Source organism: Crinia signifera, chromosome 3 (assembly GCF_055691185.1).
Source record: "Crinia signifera chromosome 3, ASM5569118v1, whole genome shotgun sequence".
Classification (NCBI taxonomy): domain Eukaryota; kingdom Metazoa; phylum Chordata; class Amphibia; order Anura; family Myobatrachidae; genus Crinia; species Crinia signifera.
In genome coordinates, this window is record NC_139219.1 from 76,069,951 (window position 1) to 76,091,108 (window position 21,158).

General features: G+C 44.5%; 1 long non-coding RNA gene across 3 annotated transcripts in view; it reads left to right on the forward strand.

Moving 5' to 3' along the window:
- The window catches only part of LOC146063563 (uncharacterized), a 48,708-nt gene that overhangs the window by 293 nt on the left and 27,257 nt on the right, over positions 1 to 21,158 (forward strand). For all 3 annotated transcript variants that reach the window (XR_014471616.1, XR_014471615.1, XR_014471617.1), the window contains exon 2: positions 4,737 to 4,825. This is a non-coding gene — a long non-coding RNA (uncharacterized LOC146063563). The remainder of the gene's footprint in view (positions 1 to 4,736; positions 4,826 to 21,158) is intronic.

Below are 21,158 nucleotides of genomic sequence, written 5' to 3' on the forward strand. Positions count from 1 at the left end.
TAACATTTATTTTTATGCTGAAATATAGACTAGTTTTACAGGCTGATTTTCATACAGATCACCCATATAAATATTAGATACTTGGGATGATAAAGTAACTTCTGTGACATACTGTGTAGAGTATAAGATGTAATACATACTTGCCCCTGCTTTGGAAATAGTATTTCAGGAAGATTGTGAAGGTGACTCCTATAAGCAGTACTATTTTTCTGGAAAAATAGGTTCAGGAACTCCAGGTCTGAGAGTGGATCAATTAAATAAAAAAAACACATATATAATAGAAAGAGGGAGGGAGAGATAGATGTATATATTGTATTTAGAAACAAAGGCACTCACAGGTGACTTTAAAATAAAACTTATCTTATAAAAAGTACATTTTCAGTTCCTGATGATATCATATTTAATTAGAGGTTCAGGAACTGAGTTCCTGCTGGTTCCTGCTGAAAAATAGCACTGCCTATAAGTGTGGACATGGACATCTGACAGGTGCATCATGAACGGACTATGGACCTTATTCTGGTTGACTCGCAAAGCTGCTAATTTCGCAGCCCTGCGAGTTCCGCATGCACTTTACAAATCATTTTTGTCCATTTACTCAATCCCTACCACATGTACACACATACATACATACATACACACACACACACACACACACACACACGGGTCATTTTTAATTGAGAGAGAGAGAGGTAAAGTGGTAGAGATAAAGGGCCTGATTCGGATCTGTTCGATAGGCTGCGTATACTCGCAGCCTAGCAAACAGGTCAGCGCCGAATTGTGTATGAGAACACATCCGTACACATGCCCCTAAGAACAGAGAAATCATTTGATGGTCGCTGACCATCGAATGATTTTTCTCCCCTTTGGAATAAAATGTCAGTCTAAACTGACTTTTGTTTCCGCCGATGATCTCTGAACACGGGGCGGGCACTGACGTCATGTGACATCAGCCGCCCTGCCCGAGCAGGCAACTCATGGAGCGAATGGTCTGGCGGGTGTGAAATTCACCAAAGCCTTTTGCTCCCGGGGGTTTGCGCATTCGCATACCCCCACCATCGGACACAGGACCAAATTCGGCCCACTACAAGCGGCTCTGAATCAGCCCCAAAGTACCAACCATTCAGCCCCCAACTGTCATTTTTCAAACACTGTATGTAACCTGGCAGTTAGGAGCACATTGCCCAACCCTTTATCCCTTTCCTCTTTATCAATCTCCAAGGCTTAGTACATATCCCCCTTAGAGTCCTGATGGGAAAGACCATGGTACTTGTGTAGTTTCACAGCGCCAGTAAATCGCATGCGATTTGCATATGATTTGCATGCAATTCGATGTGCGATGCGAAATATTACCTGCTCATACCCCCACTATCCACTACGACATGGAGTTGATTTTATATAGTGTGGCAAGCGTAGTGAGCCACCAAGCCCATGGCGAGAGGAGCTTCGTGCACAGTGGATACATGCGACTTACTGGCGTCGTGAAACTACACAAGTTCCAAGACCATTTCTCCATTTTCCTCTCACCACTGCCAGTATATTCTGACACTCTTGTCTAGAACTCGCACCAGCAGACTCCTCCATTCCAGCTACTATATATACTGGGGAGACACTTAAGTCGTGTACACGCGGTGCGATTTTAGTCAAAATTGCCTAGAGATTAGCCAAATTCACACTGTTTACACTGTGGGCGATAGCGTTGTGCAACCCTGAGGCGATGCTAGCGCCCGGTCAGTGTAGGCAAGGCAAGTCAGTGTAGGCAAAACAATTTTGACTGTACCAAGCCACAGGGCATTCAGCAAGCTAGAGATAATATTAAGATGAGTACTGGTATCACACAGGGCCAGATTAAAGCAGGGGCAAAAAGAGTCAGTACCCCTGGGCCCCCCTCTAGCTAACCCCCCTGTGGTTTGCATGTAATTTTTTTTTTTTTAGCTAAAAGTTTTGTGCATGGGAGTGGTGTAGTGCTGCAGCTTCACCTATCTGCCAATGCGACAATGATTATTGGTGCTGAGCATGGGGTGCCAATGCACACTCACTGCACAAGTGTGCAGTGCATTACCGGGAGTTGACTAAGTCCCATGACACTTTGCACAAGAGGGCAGAGGCTGAGAGGTTTGTGCTGAGCTCTGAGTGGTGGAGCTCATTACATGCTTCTCAGGCCCATGGAGGACAGCATCAGCAGCCTAGTCATGGGAGGGTTTATAATCAGAGGCAGCACTGGGACTGTGAGGTCTCCTACAGTCCTACAGAGTAAGGTGCAGAGGGACAAACACAGGCTTTTCATGTGGTATATATATATATATATATATATATATATATATAATCTCCCCCTGCAGTTACCCATTGACCAAGTTTATACTGCCTTTACTCTGTGTTTTGACAGTGTAATATTCTCCCATGCAGTTTGCGGCCAGTAATGACAAGTGCGGGGGGGGGGGGGGGGGGGGGGGGGGCTGTCTAAAGTGCCCCGGGCCCCCCAAAGTCTTAATCTGGCACTGTTACCACAGAGAAAACAGCATTTGATATATTAATATAACATTTACCATATTTACAACCACAATTAAGATTTTTATTTATTTCATCAGTGTTCTGTCTTTTTTGCCAAAAAAATATGAGAGTACTAGGCAAGTTCCCCGGGTGGCAGAGTTTAGTAAGCTGTATGTACAAAATGGGGCATCAATTGTTGCCTAAACTTTTTTTGAACACATAATGCCCTCAGCGGTGCCAGTTACACAATGTCACCAATACCCACAGCAATGCCAGATACACAATGCCCCCAGCAGTGAAATATAAACAATGCCCAGCCAGTGGTGCAAGTCTAAAAAAAATACCTAGTGGTACTGTGTATGCGCACCATAGGCGCATGCCAAAAATTGGGTGTGGCAAATGAAAATGGGGGCTTGATACACATACGCCCCAATAGTGTAGTTCTAGAAACACATATGCCCCCATTAGTGCCAGATACACATAAGCCCCCATAGTGCCAGATACACATAAGCCCCCATAGTGCCAGATACACATATGCCCCCATAGTGCCAGATATGCCCCCATAGAGCCAGATATGCCCCCATAGTTCCAGATACGCCCCACAGTGCCAGATACACATATGCCCCCCACAGTGCCAGATATGCCCCCCACAGTGCCAGATACTGTATGCCCCCACAGTGCCAGGTATGCCCCCACAGTGCCAGAATTTCCCACCAGCAGTGCAACTCACCATTTTTGCTGCTGCTGCTACCACCATCTGCTGCTGCTGCCGTTTGTCCCAGTCTGGTGTCCCCCACTGTCTGTCTCCTCCGCCGCCACTGACCCCACCACCAATGACCCTGCTTCCGAGGAGAGGGAAGCGCTCAGCGCATCGCGCGTATCTCCTTCCCCTTATTGGTGGTGGTGGCGGTGGGGTGGGTCAGCGTTGCCTTAAATTAGGGGAGGGGAAGCTGGGTTTGGAGCTGAGGTTATCAGGGAGCAGAAAAGGGGAACCAAGGAGATGAGGGAAGGGAGTAACAGCAGTGAGAGGGATGGATCTGGCAGCCTGCGTTGGGGGTGGTGCATTCTAAGGATAAGCCTCTTACTGTCAGAAAGCAGCGTTTTGCATAAACATCCATTTGTCCACCAAACACCGCCCGCATGACTGCCCGCCCCCCGCAGGCATGCGAATGGATGTTTTGCATAAACATCCATTCGCAGCCTTGCGTGGGGGAAAAAATCTTTCAATGGTCCCGGATCATCAACCAATTTTGCAAGCGCTCGCAAATCTGAGACTTCTCTGTGCAGAGTTTGTATATTCTCCCCGTGCTTGTGTGTGTTTCCTCTGAGTACTCTGGCTTCCTCCCACGATTCAAAAATGTACTGGTAGGTTAATGGGCACCTAACAAAATTAACCCTAGAAAGTCTGTGTGCGTGTATACATGTGGTATGTACATATAGATTGTAAGCTCCACTGGGGCAGGGACTGATGTGAATGTTCAAATATTCTCTGTAAAGTGCTGCGTAATATGTGAACGCTATAGAAATAACTGGTAATAAATGAATGATACATTAATGCCGGATGCATTAATAAACTCCCAAAGGACAGCTATTGTGTTAAGAGCTGTCCTTTGTGATGACAGGACATCTGGATTTAGGACCTGGAGTCCTATCTGCACATGCATCAAGTGCCGAACGTGCCGCAAGGGGAGGGATCTGCTTGGATCACACATCTAGCAATTTTGCCACTCAATCCAGAGCATAGCTGTGGTTAGAATACTATCCATTGGAAGCAGCGCTATCAGCCCATTCTACATGACACAAAAGTGCTCCTTTGTTAAAGAGCAGGGCCGGCACTACCCACTCAGCAGCTCCTGCAAAGCAGGGAGGCGCCATGCTGAAAATGCGCTGTCTCCCTCCCTGCTCTGCTAAAGCTGCCTCAGCCCTCACTGTCACTGCCTCCTGTACGCCGCCCGCAGCGCCTGTCTGACAGTGGGCAGGCAGCAGTATAAAGAGCTGCTCCCTGCACTGTGAGTGCACACAGCCTGCACGCCGCTCACAGCGCCTGTCCGACAGCGGGCGGCAGTATGGAGAGGCTGAGCAGCTCCCTGCACCACGCACACACTGTCCTCCTCCTGCGACCTGCCCCCTCTTCCTCACGGACACTTGTGCTGTCTGTGAATGCCTGGATGACACGTCATGTCCGGATCTGCCCCCTACCCATTGCTCCCCTTGCATCTCCTCCTTCTCTCCCCTCCTTTCCCCCTCAGTCACGAGACGGGTGTAATGGCGTCCTCAGCATCCTGCCTACGCAGATAGAAGAGTAGGGACTGCACAAGTGTTAAACAGCAAAAGAACAGTGAGTCTTTTATTATACATGTTTACATTTTTTAATAATTGTAGATTTTATATTAATTTAGACACTTTTTAAATAATGGCCTGGGTTATGTGCCTAAAGGTGGCCATACACACTGCAATAGCAGCGTGCGATGCAATATGCGCTCCTGCAGGTATCGCACAGTACAAAAAGTATGTGCTGCACATACTTTTTGTACTGCTTTCGGATCGCATCGCACACACATTGCATGCATGCCCTGCGATGCAATCTAGCCCATAACATATGCGATTCTCGCAGTGTGTATGGTCACCTTTAGTGCCTGCAACATTTTGCGGACACAGCACTGAGATGGTGTATGCATACATGTACATGCACCCGCAATCCTCCATAGGATCGCATGTTGCATACGCTCCCACAATCGGGCTGCAGCTTGTTGCAATGGCAATGTGAAAGTGCGCAAAATGTATGGTTTGCAGGAGGGCGCCGGACACCCTAGCACCGGCCCTGTTAAAGAGAACAACATTTTGTGCAAGTATGCAGAAAGTGGTGTACAGGAGGCTGAGCAGTACTTGTGCGATATCACACGTAGCTTTCTGCTCCGCTTGTAGTGCAGCGCCTGTTCCTAAATGACCTCCCGCCTCCGTTTTATATATCTTTTTCTGATGTAAAACAATGACACTTGTATTTTTCAACAGAGCTGTGTTAAGATTATTTTTTTTAATAATACCATACAAGTATGCTGCCATCTGACACTGTGGTTTGGGAAAACCTCACAATGATTCATTATTTCTGTGCACAATTTATAAATATTCAGGGAAGGTACTTAAATTTATGGCAATATTTATATTAACACAGAGAAGCACAGGGGCATAGAATGGCTGTTTCTCTGCTTGCTGTTAAATCGCTCAGCATTTTCACAGTTCATTTTACAACATAGAAGCTATTTATGGAAGTGTTAAGCTCCACTTATTTTTCAACCTCTCACCGGAAAGAAATGTATAATACAAAAATATAAGGACTGAAAAGAAGCTTTCTCAGACCTTTCTAGTTGTATTCATAAAAGGTAAAATGTTATGATTCATGTAACAATCCAATCCTAGCATCTATGGAAATCCTTAATTTGAGTGTATTATGCATCTATTATTTATTTAATTTATTTACTTACAGTTTCTTATATAGTGCAGCAGATTCCGTTGCACTTTACAAATGTTGACAACACAGAAAGAACAAACTGAGTAAAACAGACAGACATAGAGGTTGGAGGTCCCTGCTGCAAGCTTACAATCTATTACAAAACTATATAAATTTAAAAATACTCAGTCACATTGGTGTGCACTGTTTTCTAATGACGATTATCGGGTTAATTGTTCTTATACTATTTAAAAACATAATTTACTTCTAAAAATCATTTCACATCCTTTTTCCTTAAAACATGGCTTAACAATAGTTTGCTTGACAGAATTTAGGTTAAAAGGTGCTCAGTACTGCCCTCTTCTGTCTACTTAACTTAGTACAATGTCATGTATTTTACTTACATTTATTTATTTATATTTACAGTTTCTTATATAGCGCATACATATTCCACAGCGCTTAACAGAGAATATTTAAACATTCACATCAGTCCCTGCCCCAGTGGAGCTTACACTCTATATTACTTACCACATTTACATACACACACAGACATTATATGGTTAATTTTGTTAGGAGCCAAATAACCTACCAGTATATTTTTGGAATATGGGAGGAAACCGGAGTACCCGGAGGAAACCCATGCAAGTAGGGGGAGAATATACAAACTCTGCACAGTTAGGGCCATGGTGGTATTCAAACCCATGACCTCAGTACTGTGAGGCAGTAATGCTAACCATTATAGCATCCATACTGCCCCATTACATTCTAGCACAGTAGTCAGGGAATGGAGTAAATTACCCCAAATGGGGTAAAAATGAAATTGTTGGGGGTAATGGATGGTCGCACTGCATGCCCGGCTATGCCTCGGCAGCGCAACCATCCTTTAACCCCAGGAATTTCATTTAATTGCATATAGAATCTATATATACTGTAGATTCTATATGCATGCCTGGCTGTGTGTGGTACAGTTCTATAGTGTACAAGGATCTGACACAGTGCAGTGCATCTGGCCCTTGTGTACTGTATAACACACTTACCAGTTTGATGCCACCGGCCCTGCCTCCAAGTCCGCCCGCTTCTTCAGTAGAGTCGACTAGTTGCTGCGCAATCTCAGCAGCGCACAATAGGCCCGTCCTCTTCTCCAGGAGAATTCCATTGCGTACCTGTGGAAGGAAATTATACAACCAAGGCCTCTGGCATAGATCACTTCCTCTTCAATCCATAGTAGGCATCCCAGGGGTTAAAACAAGAAAACACAATCACCCAGACAATTGTACAAGAGCAACCGTAAGTTGTTTTTACAATTGTGGCTCCTCCCCCAATCAGTAGTGGCCTTCGGGGGAGCTCCAGCAGACCCTTTAATGGCCCGGCATGCTGGGACTTGTAGTTCCACAACAACACACAATAGTTTATACTTTTACACAAAACCTCAGCCCGATGACCACCGCCCTGGGGCACCAGGCACAGCCTCGGGCTTCAGCCATTTCAGGTGTTATCCTGGAAGGGGGACCTCACTAACTCAGGGTCCCTAGCCTGGGCTGACCAGTCAGGTGGATTAATGCTTTGGCTGGGGAAGTGGTATAAAAGTTTCCCCCAGCTGCGGCATTACCCTGCTGGCTGTTTGGGCCCGGTGCTGGTTGTCAAAATATGGAGGACCCCTATTCATTTTGTCCCCCATATTTTGGGAACCAGAACCGACCCATGACCCTGGTTCAGGTTGTAGAAATATGGGACACCCGCAACTTGTTTGGCCCTTGAATTTCTAAAACCAGGACCAGCTCTTTGAGCCTGGGGCTGGTTTAATCGCTGGGGGGTACCCAACGCAGTTGTTTTTTAATAAAAAAAAAAAAAAATTACACTGAGAAGCCTGCACGTATCTGACTGATCCAGACAGGCTTCATTGAAATGAGAATGAAAAAGATGGTCTATTTGCCATTCCAAAAACCACAGGGTCTCAATGAAACCATAGATCTCGCATTCATATAAGATTCTGAACCTGGAATAACTATTGGACAATCAGGTTGCTCTCCCCTCTTTACAAAGGTAAATGAACCGGGCGCTTGTTGTGAGCTGTGTTGCTTTGGGGTATATAGCAGCTGCCTGGGTGTGGTGAATAGTACAGGAGTGTCACTGTTGCTTTGCGGGGCTTTCATCAGGTTACTGCAATTGGATTCAGGGCATGATAACTTTGCTTAGTCAGGTCATCCAGCGGTTGCTTTATACAATTTAGGACCAACATCTCCGCAGAAATAGTGAGGACAAAGGACACAAGCCCGGAAAAAATCCCTAACTACAAGTGGTGAGACCCTGTACTCTCTCAATTGACTGTACCAACTTCCATTAATTTCAAACAGCCCAATTGTCATCTTGTGCAGCCAGAATTGTTTCATTTTTCACAACAGGAATTAGACATAGCAGAGGCCGGGGGGTTTTCATGTGTAATGTAATAATTGTAATTGTTCATGTGTAATAAACTTTTATTCATGTTTTATTAATTTCATTTATTGCTAAATAAATACTTAATATTAATTTCAAATACAGGCAATCCCATGTGCTAATTGTATACAGCGCTGCCTTCTTTCTTTTATTTTGTCTCTGCTCTCCCCTCTTTTCTGCACCTCTTGTTTTTTCTTTTTTTTTCCCTTATGGTGTGTACACACGGTGAGATTCCCTTGCTGATCAACTTAAGATTTGATTGCTATGCAGTCTTTGCTAACTCTGTACTATTTACACACAATTCATACAATCTACATTTGATTTGCACTATAGTCATTGCTGCACGTTCTATCTGGGTTTCGATTTGTGCTGTCCCAGGAGCGCGCATCTGGATACACAGCATAATGGTAGACCCTCAAGCTAGGCATAGAGGATAAATAGCCGGGAGGTAGTGCTGTGCCAAATACAGCGTCCCCGTATAGTCCAACAGCTGCTGCTGTCGGACCGTGCGAGTCCCACTACATGCAGGAGCTACACTCCCTCCAAAGCATCACCTGTGGTTACTCCCGATGTCAAAAACTAACTAATAATTAACTTACGGTAACATGTAACTATGCAGCGATTTTGAGACACTTAAGGGATTAGCTCCATAAGACTGTGACGTATCCCGACAAGGCATTGGAACAGACCTTTTTAAATAACTGTGATCTAATTAGTTTCCTTCATCTACATGACCAGGAAGTCCCTGCCTCGGTTAAATTGAATCCCTTGTTACGGACAACAAGGAGGTTGTGGCACATCTTGAGACACAAGGCAGGTCTCAATCCAGATTATTCCCTGCACCTACCCCTCATGAAGAATCCAAACTTCTTGTACGGCATGGCTGCACATCCCTTTACTCTGTGGAGAATAGCAGGAATCTCCACCGTACGCAATCTTGTGTCTGTAGACAAACAAAGTTCTTTAACATACTCAGAATTATCAGATAACTTTGTAATGATTACCCCGTATCCGATAGCATTTTTGCAGATGAGGTTTTATATTAATCACAATAAGCCACTTTTCAAAATTGGATTGGAATAATACTTTAGATACAATATTAACATATGTGGTACCCACTAGAAAAGGTTTATCCCTTCACTATTATTAAGACCCATACTAGATAGTGCGAAAATATCGTGAGGAATGTCCAGTTGGCTGAAGCATTTTCCTACTTTAACAATGCCGGATTTGGAAAAGGCATTGGTATTTTCCAGGAGGATGTGATCTTCCAGAATGAATGTAGAAATGTTTTTAAATACCTTTTATTATACATACCTCTCCCCATTAAGACGTTATCAAATGGGAGCCATTAACAACTCTACATGCTTACGATGCCACCAGACAAATGCCGATAGTTTCCATTGCTTATGGACTTGCCCTCTTATCGAATACTTTTGGCTCCTAATTCGCAGATATTTGGAAGCCAAATTGGTTAATCAAGTTCAATTCGCACCGGAGTGGGTGATCTTGGGAATTTTTCCTTCCAATCAACGTACATCGTAGGAAACTGTTATTGGACCTTAGTGCTGCGGGTCGTAAGACCATTTTGCAAGGATGGCTAGACAGCACACCTCCACAAATACCATTATTTCTACAAAAACTTAATTTTATTTTTAGAATGGATTGGATGGAAACTTTGCTGTCTAAAGAAAAGAAGGTGGCGGGTTTCTTGACCCTATAGGAACCTTATATAGATAACCTACCACTTCCTATAAGGAAACAATTGCATGGCAGTCTCAAGGATACTACCTGGTACCTCACTCAATTGGCAGCAAATAGTCCCCCGGTAAATCTACATTGATTGGATTTTTCTGGGCGATGATTTTATGGGCTCCGAGACTATCACACCTAAACACACTCTCACATTTAAAATGTTGGCTAAAAGATGAGGCTTCCACCCGGGTATCTTTCTAAAATATTGTTTATTGTTCATATTCCTTTATAACTCAAAACAGATTTGATTATATCAACAGAATGTCTTCATTTTTGTCATAAAAACAAATATTCTGTACCTGAATTATACCAATATATACTTTATTAATGATTATATTCACCTATGACACTTGTTGGATAACATATTACGTGATTGTAATATATTTTCAATGATGCCTCAATGCAATCAAATAAATCAATAAAAATAAAAATAATTAACTTACACAACCAGAGGTACACTACATATATTTTACCAATGTAATATTTTAATTGAGCGGATATACCCTTGAGAATTACACTGTCTGCCAGCTATTTATATACCTGCCGAATATATCTCTCTTATAAAGGAAAACCGCTACGAAATACAGCTAAAGCAGCCCATACACGCTGCGATGCCGGGCTGTGCGTTCCTTGCTTTGATGTGCGCGCTCCCGCGGCACCTCATCGCACAGTACAAAAAGTATGTGCTTGCACATACTTTTTGTACTTAGTTCTCATCACATTGCATCGCGTTGCATGCACAACGCATGCATATGCAATGCAATGTGATGTGATCCGTGCTATTTAAGCCCACAACGCATGCCCGTATCGGGCCGTGTATGGGCAGCTTAAGCACTAGCCTTATCTATTAAGCACTTATTACAATTTAATGGCCATTTTTGAAAGCTGGCATTTGCTGTACTGTTTTTTTTTATAACTTAATTTACATTTTTATTAGAGATGTGCAGTTTCTGATTTACTCTGATTTCAAAGCAGGATCTTATTGGCTATCCCAAATCACATGACAGCTGTTGACAGTTGATAGCCAATAAGATCCTGCTTTGAAATCAGAGTAAATCCGAGCCTGCACATCTCTAATTTTTATTTTTTAGTTGCTGTCCCTTGGGAGGCATCAATTAAGTGTTTATTATTTAATTTTATCATAGTAATTTATTGATTAATTTTTAATTGGTTTGTTGTGTCATATGTTTGTGTGTTTTAAATAAATTAATTTTTATTGTACATTGGTTGCAAGTGTACCTTTGAGCATCCCACGCTCCCCATTTTGCTTTGTAAAGTCTCCCTCCTTGTCTCCCTTTCTGCTATGAGTAGCGTCAAGATGGGGGAACCCAGTACTTTACCCAGGCCCGGGTCTGCTGGAGGGGCCCAGGTCCTGCTCCACCTCCTCTGTTGCAGGGTGCCGCTGCAGCACATGCTGCTCAGTGCCGTGTGCTGAGCTGGGAAGAGAGAGACAGCTGCAGCGAGTGGCAGCCTGTCATCTCTCTACCCTTGTGTTTATTTTGTTCACAGGGGCATGGTCTCGACTCCTCCCAGAGGCCCCACCCCTGTAGGGTGGCAATGCCCCTCCATTTTACCAGGGCCTGGCCAACCTGTCAGTGCCCCTGTCTGCTAGCAGTATTTCAATCCCCCATGCAAGAGGTGGAACCAGCTGGGTGCTCCCAGCAGCAACAAAAAAAGATACATGTTGTGCCCAGTGCTGCCTATTCTTAACTCCTATCTTTTCCCAGCTACTATCTACCCTTACCCAATCCATGTCCTTAGAGCTATTTGCCCAGGTACTGCCCTACTGGATACCTACAGATGTAGCCATTCTCATTGTGCCCACCAGCGTGACATATCCATAGCCCTTGGTGGAGGCTGGCGTGGGGCGTGGCCGGCGGAGGGATCGAAGGGGACGCGTGAGTGTCTATCACACTCACGCATCCCACTGCCGAGAATGGGACACACGAGTGTCTTGTGCGTGCATGCACGCCCTCTTTTGGCAGACGGGGCAGGGGCTGCGCATGCTGGCAGATGGCGACCAGATCGCCAGGAGCCACTTTAATGAGAGGGGCGAGATTCTCTATCACAGAAATGCGGTAAAAACCCAGTTATCTGGGTTTTTACCGCATTTCTGTATTCTCTAACCTCCCTCCGCAGTGTCACCTCTGCGGAGGGAATCGCCAGCAAAAGCTGGCGGTTCCCTGCAGAAGCCTATGGGCTTCTTACCGCAGCGGTGTGTGAGGGATCCGTCACGGATCCCTCCCAGCATGCCCTGCGGCCGGCGCGTCAGTCTGCGCATGCGCAGACGGACTCCCGGGTCATAGACCCGGAAGTCCAGCAACGGCGCCGCATCGCAAGGGACAGCTCTTATCGCAAGAGCTGTCCCTTGCGTTAATGACCGCATATTTTAGAGAATATGCGGTCATTAGAAATGCGATGCCGGGCGAAGAGGGCTGCGGATTTTAGAGAATCCCGCCCATAGACTGAGAAATAGACAGAGATAGATACAGTAGATAGAATGTTCTGTCTACCCTTATCCGATCCATGTCCTCAGTGCTGCTTTTTCCTTAACTACTCTTTTTCCATGGTATTGCCCTAGTGGTCACACACCCTAAACAGAGATAGATTGAGAAATAGATAATGGTTTCAATTTACCTATACCTCATCATTGTCCTCAGCGCTGCTTGCCCCTAATCCTGTATTTGCCTAACTACTGCCCTAGTGGCATCCTACCCTTAGATAGAGAGATAGATGTATGGATGGTTATAACTACTGTACCCTTACCTCATTTTTATCCTCAGCACTACTTGCCTCTAACTTCCTCTTTTGCTTAGATCAGTGGTCGCCAACCCGTCACTCGCGAGCTACCGGTAGCTCGCGGAAGTGAATTGGGTAACTCGGAACGAGAGGTTTGAAAATTTGCGCTTCCACTTGGATGCAGCTGGTTAACCCTGTAGTATCACCTACTACAATAACAATAGGAACAACAAGAAAAAATGGGGGTAAAACCGCGCTTCCTATTGGGATTCTTAAAAAATAGTGTTTTTCTTTTATATCAACGTCCTTTTCTTCGGAATATTCAGTCCATAAACGTGTTACCTCAAAGATAAAATAAACAAAATTTCATAGTGTAGATTTCCCAATATACTTTGGAAAAAGAGATTTTCTGAAAGACTCTGCCCGTACCGTATTTTGGCCTATCACCAGGCCAGGGGTTAGCGCGTAGAAAGGGGGTCACTTCCAAGAATTCAAGGATATACGCTTTAAAGTTCCTCCTGATTGTCCCTCAAAAACACAAATGTGTGGGGAACAAAACTCATAGCGTAAAAAAGTATATTTTATTCACACACAATTATTCGAACAAAGAACATATAATAAAAAAAGCCTGGTACCGTATCTGGCCTTATACAAAAGGCTATTCAAGAAGCTCAATGGGGGTCAGATGATACAACCCGGGTGGACCTCCGCATAAACGCCTCAATGGTAGTCCCAATGTCAAGCTCCAGATAGGGATCCCAGGTACCTCCAAACCACCAACGCGTTTCGACTTCTAAGTCGTCCTCAGGGTGTGTGGAGGTAGCATGTTGGATCCATATTTATACCTATATAGGTCCCACCCCTCCATTTCCTTTTCCTGTGTGGGCGGGCCTAGGTGCCTTGCACTGCTAATCATTTCCCAATGTCTCATAAATAAGTATACACAATAGAATATATTGACTTCGTCTGTATATCAATATTACTCAAATCGTCTGTATAAAGGAACAAAAAACATCTTTAATTTCCTGGATACGTACAGCAGGAAGCGTGCATGCGTTCCACGCATGTCATATCCTGCTTCCCTGCGTTCCACTCGTCTCTTATGCGGTGCGTCGTGTCATTCTTCCCTCTTTTATACATACCGGAAGTGACACTACGTCCAAAGGATGACGTTTGCGCTCCACGCGTCCCATGCGTGGAACGCAAAAGATTACTTCACGTTCTATGATGCCGGAAACGGGTTGTGCGTTCCATGGATCTTAGTGTACGGAACGCAAGATTGTCCCTGATTGGTAACAGCTGTAGGGGGATGTTCTCTATGGATATCCTGTCCTACGGCTCATTAGACTTCGCTAGTGGACTTTATTTATAAAGTACTCTGTGCAAAATATGGCAAATGTTTTAAAAATCTATTTATTAAAAAAGTGGGGTATTGGATTATTCCTATAAGAAATCATTAAATAAATAAGCAGGTTTAAAAAATGTTTTATAGGAACCGATTTATCTCGAAATCGGCGTTTAAGCCGTTTGGTTCCATAGTTCCCACATCATAAATAAATTTAATTTCGCTTTTGGCAAGTGCTTGTTCACTTCCTTTTATCCGCCAATTGCCTTCTATTTTCTTTATGCCTATTATCCTCTTGAGTCCGTCAATAGAACAATTATGTTTTTCCTTAAAATGTTTGGATACCGAATGATTTTCATACCCCTTTTTAATGTTTCTCAAGTGTTCTCCCCATCTTTCTTTTAATTTTCTGCTGGTACGACCTATATATTGTAGATTGCAGGTACACTCAAGAATATATATACAGTTGGTACTGTTACAAGTAATAAACTCATTAATTTTAAAAGTTTGCTTATTTGAGGTCGATTTGGAATTCCTCAACTTTTGTTTGAGTTTTACTGTGGGAGCGGCATACCAAACAATCTATACAACGGTGGAACCCTTTGGTTTTGATTCTCTCCGATTTTTTATCCAGCCTTTCTATATATAAAAATGGGTTTTTCCGGGATTATGTCTTTTAAAATAGGGTCTTCCTTCAATAAATACCAATGTTTTTAAAAAAAAATTTCGACAGTTTTGTAATCATTGTTAAAAGTGGAAATAAAAGGTAAGGAAGGTTTCTTTATGTCGCCTTTTTCTTTATATTTCAATAAATCTTCTTGGGGAATGTCTTCAAATTCATTAATCAATGAATCAATTTTACCGGAATCATATCCCTTACTCACAAATTTTTTTCTTGTCTCACTCACTTGTTCTTTAAAAACGGTCTTATCCGAGCAAATCCTTCGTATTCGTTGTACTTGTCCTTTTGGTATATTAGATAACCATTTCGGATGATGATGACTGTCAGTGCTGATGTATGAATTGCTGTCCGTAGGTTTGCTATAATTTCTTGTTTTGATTTGTGATCCCTCAATATAAATATATAAATCTAAAAAGTTAACCTCTTTTTTGTCCTTATTAAAAGTCAAATTGATGTTACAAGAATTGGTGTTAAGAACGTCACAAAAATTATCCAAATCTTCATCGCTGCCCTTCCATATAAAAAATATATCGTCGATAAAACGTATCCATAACAATATTTCATTGAGTTGGGGATTATTGTGCCAAATAGTTTCCTCCTCCCACCATCCCATAAATAAATTCGCATAGGATGGGGCGAAACGAGTCCCCATTGCGGTTCCTAGCGTTTGGATATAAAATTGTCCGTTAAACCAAAAAAAGTTCTTCTTTAGAATAAAATCAATGGACTCTTTGATGAATTCTATTTTTGATGAATTTAGTGTACCACCTTTTCTTAAAAAGTGCTCCGTTGCTGATATGCCGATCCCATGCTGGATAATAGTATACAATGAAGTCACGTCTGCTGTGACAAGAGTACAATTATTAGGTATACTAAGTTTCTTTAGTCTATTAATTACATCAATGGTATCCTTTACATATGATTTCAATTTTACCACCTTTGGCTGTAGAAATGAGTCTACGAAATGACTTAAATTTGCTGATAGGGAATCTGTACCCGCAATAATTGGGCGTCCGGGGGGGGTTTGGCAATCCTTGTGTATTTTTGGAAGTATATACATTACAGGTAGTGCCGGATTTTCCTTTATGATATATTTGCTCTGTTGTTCCGTAATGGCTCCTATTTCTAGATGGTGTTTTACTAAAACTTTCAGTTTACTTTCAATTTTTTCTGTAGGGTTTCCCCTTAGAGTTTTGTAGGTTTCTTTATCACTCAGTAGACGTAATACTTCTTGATTATATTTATCGGTGTCCATAATTACCACCGCCCCCCCTTTATCCGCAGGTTTGACTGTCAGATTTCTGTTTTTTTCTAGTTTCTTAATAGCATCCTTTTCATCCTTGCTTATATTTGATACTCTATTCTTTCTAGGTTGCAGCCGGTTAACTTCCGCGCATACAATTTTGTTGAAACTTTCCACCAGATGGCCCCTCATAAATGTGGGGTTGAAAGTTGATTTGGGTTTAAACCTATTTATTTCTGTTTCTTCTTGACTTTCTAGACCTTTCTGGTTTAAGAAATATCTTTTTAAGCTGATGTTTCTAATAAATTTTTGGATGTTGATGTATGTCTCAAACTTGTTTAGACTGCTGTTTGGGGCAAACTTCAGGCCCTTTTCTAATATTAGTACTTCATTTTTCTCTAATTGGTGGGAGCTTAAATTGAAAATTTTAGTTTTTTGCCCCTGATCTTCTGTAGTGGTTTGAGTTGTAGATGTTTTTCTATTTCTTTTCCCCTCACCTTTCCCTCTCTTTCCTCTTCTTTTTCTTTTGTGTGTACCGGTTAATAGGGGTGTCTCCTCCATCGGGGGTTCCCTAAAAAATCTTCTCTTTCAAAAGCTTCATAACGGTTATGTAGAGGAATTCTGGGGGGGCGATGTTCCTGATATCTTTCTCCTCTCTCCCATCTATTGTTTCTCTCTGGCTGTCTATAGTGATTTTGATTTCCAAAGGGTCTGCGATAGTATTGTCTTCCGTCATTCCCTCTATATGGTCTGTGGGGGGAGTCGGGGGGATTATCCAACTCTCTACGGTCCCTATAGGTTCTATAGTGTTCTCTCCTATGTCTATCTCTTTTATTGCCACCTTCAGTAGACCACTCGCCCACCCCTCCATTATCTGCTACCAGGAATCCCTCTGAGCCTGAGAGGAGGAGAGCACATCACATGTCTCTCCTACCCCTCACTGTGCATCCCTGTGACTGGGCCGCCAGTTCGCCAATCAGAGCTTGTGGGCCGGCAGCCAATCTGGAGCCGGCCCGCAAGCTTTGATTGGCGGATGGCCCAGTCACAAGGAAGTGAAGGGAAGGAGAGACGCGCGGTGTGCTGTGCTCTCCTTTCCTGAGAAGGGAAGCAGCGGCTGCGACGCAGGAGGGTTACGTGGAGGCAGTACAGTAGGATGACAATGACATGTATATAATATAATGTATATAAGTGACCTTGCTGGCTCCCGCTCCCCGCAGGTTCTCCTGTGTGTGCTGCTCCCTGTCCCTGGGATACTGAGTGTCTGCGGCTGCTGTGGTCTCCCCTCCCTGGACACTGGCTGCTGCGAGATGTATGTACAGCTGGAGGTGGGGACCTGCAGATCATAGGTGCCGATTTATCATTTTGCTGGTGGGTGCTCAAGCCAAAACTATAGGGGAGTGACTTCATGGGGAAGGGGCGTGGCCACAAAATAATACCAATTTATATTACATGGCGTAACTATGGAGGGTGCAGGGGATGCAACTGCTATGGGACCCGGGGCTTGGGGGGGGGGGGGGGCTAGCAGGCAATCCCCTGCACCCTTAAGTATTGTTAAAAAAAAATAAAAGACATCAGCGGAACCATCAGTGGAGGGGGTACAAGGGACATCAGCGAAACCTTGCCCTTAAGTGGCTGGTTTACATAATGTGGAAGGAGGAGGACCCGCTGATCCCACCTCTCCTAATGCTTTCTGGTGCTGCCGTGCTGCTCTGGAATATCCAGGTGCCACTGACCTGCAGGAAGTCCTGGCGCTGCTGTGCTGAAGTGCCGGGAGACCCTGCACCACTGACCTGCTGGAAGTCCCGGCACTTCTGAAGTGCAGGGAGACCCGGTCCTGCTGAAGTGCGTGGTGACCCTGCGTCACTGAGTTGCCTGAAGTCCCAGTGCCACTGACCTGCTGGGAGACTCGGTGCTGACCTGTGGCTGTGGGGTACCAGGACGGGTAAGCTGCTGCCTCCTCCTCGCACTGCAGGTGGCTGGGCGCGCAGAGGAGAGGGATGTTGACGATGGTGCCAGTTGTGTGTGAGCGTGACTCATGATGTGTAAGAGAGTGCGCAGGGCGTGAACTGCACAGGCAGGGCGGAAGAACAGTAGAGCGGCCGCGGCAGGTTAGGTGTGATTTGATTTGTCGGATTCAGCACTGCTGCATCCTGCTGTGCACTAGTAGTACTACCTACGGCAGCCCAGCAGCGGCCAGCGGGACTCAGGGGTAGCCAGTGGGTACTCTTGAATTTCCCTGGGTGCTCAAGTCTTTGAGCACCCACAGAATTGGCGCCTATGCTGCAGATTAACCCCCGGCTGCCGACCAGCCACAACACACACACCTACCCTAGCACAGTGCCTGCAACCCAGCCCTGTCCTCCTCCTCTGCTACACCTATACCACCCACTACTACATCTGTATCACTCTGCTAAACCTATCGCCCCCTGCTGCATCTGTATAACACCCTGCTACACCTATCATCACCTGCTGCATCTGTACCACCCTCTGCTACATCCGCATCACCTTTTTCATGACTTCTGTATTATCCTCTGCTACACCTATGTCACCCCCTACAACATCTGTGTAACTTTCTAAGACACCTGTGTCACCCAATGCTACACCTGTGCCACCCTCTGCTTCTCACCCCCTGCTACACCTGTGTTACCCCCTGCTACACCTGTATCACCTCATCCTACATCTCTGTCATCCCCTGCTACATCTGTATCATCATCTGATACACCTGTGCCACCCTCTGCTTCACACCCACTGCTACACCTGTTTTATCCCCTGCGACACCTGTGTTACCCCCTACTACACCTGTATCACCTCATCCTACATCTGTGTCATCCCATGCTACATCTGTATCATCCCCTGATACATCTGTACCATCCTCTGCTTCATCTATCACCCCTGCATCATCTGTGTCACCCCATATACATATTTTATAATATAGCTCGGTTACATTTTATCCCCCTCTCTACCTAAATATAAAAAAGTTAGTTAATATTAAAAGAAGATACATAATTTGTAGCAATCCTATAAAATAAAAGGCTAACACGGTGCCTTACCACTATGGGGGAAATCAAGTGTTGTATTAGCCAGAGTCTACCAGATTGCGCACGATGGAACAAGTTAAGTGTTGCTCCATTTTGCCATGCACAGCGGCCGCTGTTGACATTACGTATATTTTGTTCTGTCATTTCTACAGGCTGGGAACTAATCACTAAATATTCTTCTTTTCCTGCAGTCCTTGAGCACACTCTAGTGGCATTATTTAGAACTACATGCAAGGTAAGAATTCTATGAAGCAGAGTGGCTAACCCAGTGGTTCCCAAACTTTTTGAAGCAGGGCGCCCTAGAATATCAGCATTTCTTCAAGGCATCCCTAGCCAAAAAGTTTCTTATGGATAAATAAAAACAGCAAAGTAAATTGTGTTTAACTGTCACCCTCAGGTTCAGTTATGTGGTGGGAACAAAGATGTAGATCTAATTATCCATACCTTCTTTTGCTGGATACACACTAGAATGATGCAGATCGTGAGCTGGTCGTAAAACGATCGTATGACCCGCTTATGATCTGTGGAGCTCACGACCTGCTCACGATCTGAGTCTGATCCAATCTCGACTTGTACCCAGCTGGTCGTTTCATCTGGTGCAGGTAGGATCTAGAAACAGCCCAAAACATACCTAATTTACATACAATCAGACGAGATTGTATCTAAATCGCAGACCCCCAACCCGAGGCACCCTTGCAAACATCCCGAGGCACCCCAGGGTGCCTAGGCACACAATTTGAGAACTACTGGGCTAACCAAGTGTAGCTGCAGTGAAATAGAAGCACACTGGTATTATCATAATAGCAAGAACAATAATGAGGTAGACATACTTGGGGGAAGTGGAGAAAGGGGGGAGAGGAGAGGGGGAAGGAGAGGAGAGGAGATGTGGGGAGAGGAGAGGGGTAGGAGGAAAAGAGATGAGAGGGAGAAGAAGAGGATGGGAAAGAGGAAAGGGGAGGAAGAGGAGTGGGGGGACATGGGAGGGGAGTGCGGGTAAGCAGAGATGGCAGGAAGAGGAGAGGGGGAAAAGAAGATGGGAGGGGAAGAGGAGAGAAGAGGGCAGGAGGGAACAGGAGATGGGAGGGAGAGCAAGGGTTTGAAGGGTTCTGACTGGCTTCCCCTTGGCAGGTCTCCCATTGCATCCACCAGTGTCTGGCTCCTTTCACTGGTGCTGTGCTCCCCTGCTCCAGGCTCTTCTGAGCTGGTCTTTCCTGCTCTGGCTTATAAGGTCTTCTGTTCTTCTGCTCCAGGCTCTTCTGTGCCAGGCTTTACTGATTACCGGCGCTGGGCTCCACTGCTTCCGGCGCCACTAAAGGCGGGCACAGGACAGCAGCACGGGAAACATTTTTAAAAAATAGAAAAAAGAAAGATCAAGGATGTAGGGCAGGGGTAGGCAAGTAAATTCTTACGAAGTATTTTAATTAAGGTCCAGAAAAAAAAAAAATATATAAATATATATATATAAAATTTTCTGGACCTTGATTAACATACTTTGAAATACTAAGTAGTAGTACTACAAAGAAGTACTCACTACAATATTATATATATGTATGTATGTATATATATATATATATATATATATATATATATATATTGAACTGAGTACTACTTTGAAGAAACCCCCTCCCCATTACCCTCCCACTGCTGCTAAGCCATTATGGGACCATGATGAGTCCCATCCTATATTTAATTTGACTGGGGCTTTCTTCATCGTCGCTGCTCCCTGCTGCTGCGGCTGCTCTCGTGAGGTCCTCATGCCGCCACTTCTCCCACTTGGCCTTCCTGCTGCCTTCTCCCAGCGATTCGGCAGCCTCAGCATACGGCGCCGACTAATTTGCGCGCAGGTGCGCGGTGACATCACCCGCGCACCAGCCACAATGCATCCCTGGGAACGCAGCTGGCGGATAGAAAAGCGGACAGTTTAAACTCCTGAAACTAGCAGCGCTAGTTTCAGGAGTTTAAACGGTCTGCTTTCTATCCTTTGC